A 2,758-nucleotide genomic window follows, 5' to 3' on the forward strand; every position below is an offset into this window, starting at 1 on the left:
GGTATAGGGAGAAGGACACGGGTAGGATTGGAGAAGGAGATAATAGAGATTGGTGGTGATGTTTCACTTTGCGGCGCTTTTACAGGCAACTTAAACCTATGGTGTTCTTCACATAAGAGTACTAACCACAGGGACCTTCTCCTATCCAGTGGTGTTCCTCATATAGTGGGTACTAATCATAGGCAAGGCAGAACCATGGTAGCTATCATCCCATGGTCCTGCTCATATGGTGGTACTAATCACAGGTACTGCAAAAGCCGACCGCACGGTGCTCCTGTGTGGTACTAACGAGGAACCTCGCCGCGCGTCCTCATAGTTTCCCCTGCTCCACCAACAGATTGCGCAAAATGGCCTGTCTGCGCCACGCCGTCAAATGAGCCCACATCGCCTAAACTGTGCAACTCTTCAAAGAGACACCTCCCTTCCCAGGCCGCCGGAGCGCACTCCTCCTCTGTCCTCGGCCGCCAAACTGTCAACACTGCGACCTTGTAACTACCACTAGCGCCTCCAGAACCCTCTTCTCTCACTAGCAAGAATCAGGTTCATCCCGCCAAATTCACTTCACTTCAGGGGAGGCTCTCGCTTCCTCTACTAGTCTTCGCTTCAAAATGTTTCTTTTGCAGTACGGTCGTGATCAGCCCACTATAAAACAAAACAAATGTAAGTTTAATATTCTTTATTCTATCGTCGTTTCCTACCCATAAAAGTATGTTTCCATTCTCTCTGCAATGTTAACCAATATTTGTGCGTGTACGTTAATAATAGTAATAATAATAATAATAATAATAATAATAATAATATTTAAAAGAAAGCCCTTTTTCTCCTGGACAGAGCTTTTCCGCTACTGTTCTTAGTTCCTGTCATGGCAGGGGCTGTAAGTATTGTATCGTCTGCACTACCGCTAGTTTTTGTTTCTTTACTATCTTAGGTCCGCCTTAACGGCTGGACCAAACAAAAAATTGTTCAAAAGACTCATCAAAATGTTCCCCTCCACGGAAATCTTTAGTAAAAGGCGAAAGATTTATTCGTTTTGAAGGGAAACCAGAGCTATGGTGCGCCTTCTTTTTTTCACAAGGTTATTTCATTCCTACCCGATGGGTAGGCGGGCCGTCAGCTATACAAAGTAGCTCTTAGGCCGTGTACAATATACATATATGAAAGAAAAAACAATATATTTAGTGGTATGTATATACATACTTAAGGGAAAAGTAGGAGAAGAACGAATGAGGATACACTGTTATACAGATAGGTACAGAAGAGGATAACAAATGGATGAAGAGACAGGAATATAAAGAATAGTACAGAGTTACATTATATATATTGAGCTGGAGTAATGAGCGGGTGTGGTAGGAAGTTGGAGACAGGAGGAGGGTAATGTTGTGAGAGAAGGTAGGACAGGGTTGTGGTCATGTTGGTGACGGAAGTAGCGAGTAAGCGGAGAAGGTCCAATATCGGAAGGGGCGGGAGAAAATGAATGGGCGGCGGAGCGGGGACGTTAAGTGGTGGCGGCGGGGGTGTGGGCGGCGGTACTGGTGTTGGGCGAGAAGAAGGGTTTGGAGAAGAAGAACGGACAGGGCGGGGTGGGGAGCGGGAAGGTTCTACTCGGTAAGTTCTTCCGCGAAGACGGACGCCAGTGGTGATCAGTTGGTCAACGGCGGCGGTAGACGAGAGCTGAAGACGGACCATGAACGTTGGGCCATGATCGTTGAAGATACGGAACGCACGACGGGCCTCCACACCAGCCAGTTGAAGTTCGGTCTGGATATCCTGTTCTGGGATGGCCGGGTCGATGCCACGGATGACGCAGCTCAGAGACGGTGGAAGAGGTAGCGTGGCTGCGTCGGGTGTGGATTCTTGGCGAGCAGGCGGAGCCGCAGAGGTGGCAGCCGAAACGGTAACAGGGGGTAGCACTGGACTCGGGAGAGAGACAGGTAGGGAGATGGGGGAAGTAGACATGATAGGAGAAGAGTGGCTAGTCGTGGTAAAGACGGGCGATGCAGTCATGGGCGTGGAGACAGAAGTGGTGAAGGTGGGAGTGGTGCTGGTAAACGTAATGGAGGTCGGGGGAGGTGGGGACCGCGTCGGGCGGGAGGAACGTGGTGGAACAGTGAGAGGGGGGTCCAGAATGGAGCGCAGGTCACGGATGATATATTCGGGAGTCGGAACCACCTCGTGCCGGCGACCGGAGATGATGGCGCCAGCGGTGATGAAGTTCTCCACTTGGGCCTGTTCCCGGAAGAAAGCGAGGACGTCTGGCGAAGGTTGTCCAGAAGATCTGTCCTGTAGCCGTGCAACTTCCCAGATCGAGTGGCCGTGTCCATCAACTTCGTTACAAATGAACCAGTCCGTCAAGGATGTGTCCACGCCTTTGATGAGACAGGTGTACATGGTGAGGGATAGGCGACAGCCAACTAGGCGTCTGCCCGTTTGATTGTTCTTGGGCCGACTGAGCTGCAGCAGAGAAGAGCGCCACCCAGCCGAAAAAATAGCGTGGAGATGAGAAAAGGATGTGTCACCGAAGCCCTTGTCGTAGTGAATTTGACCGTGTATGGTGCGCATCATCATCATCAAGAAGTTCTTTCATTCCCACCTCGAAATGAGGTGGGCGGGCCGCAGCTAAACCAGTAGCTCTTAGGCCGGGTATATTGAATCGTCTAGCGAAAGTGAACATCTTGCGTGTGGCATGTATCGTACATACATAGAGGAGGGAGAAGGAAAAGGGTTTGGCGCAGAGGCAACCGAAACCACCCAAGTCGGA

General features: G+C 50.2%; 1 non-coding gene across 1 annotated transcript; it reads right to left on the minus strand.

The window, feature by feature from the left end:
* Positions 1-929: 929 nt before the first annotated feature.
* Positions 930-1,050, minus strand: LOC137500704 (U5 spliceosomal RNA). Its single transcript, XR_011018208.1, has one exon. It is a non-coding gene; the product is annotated as a U5 spliceosomal RNA (small nuclear RNA).
* Positions 1,051-2,758: the final 1,708 nt, after the last annotated feature.

This window comes from Anabrus simplex, chromosome 4 (assembly GCF_040414725.1).
Source record: "Anabrus simplex isolate iqAnaSimp1 chromosome 4, ASM4041472v1, whole genome shotgun sequence".
NCBI classification, from domain to species: domain Eukaryota; kingdom Metazoa; phylum Arthropoda; class Insecta; order Orthoptera; family Tettigoniidae; genus Anabrus; species Anabrus simplex.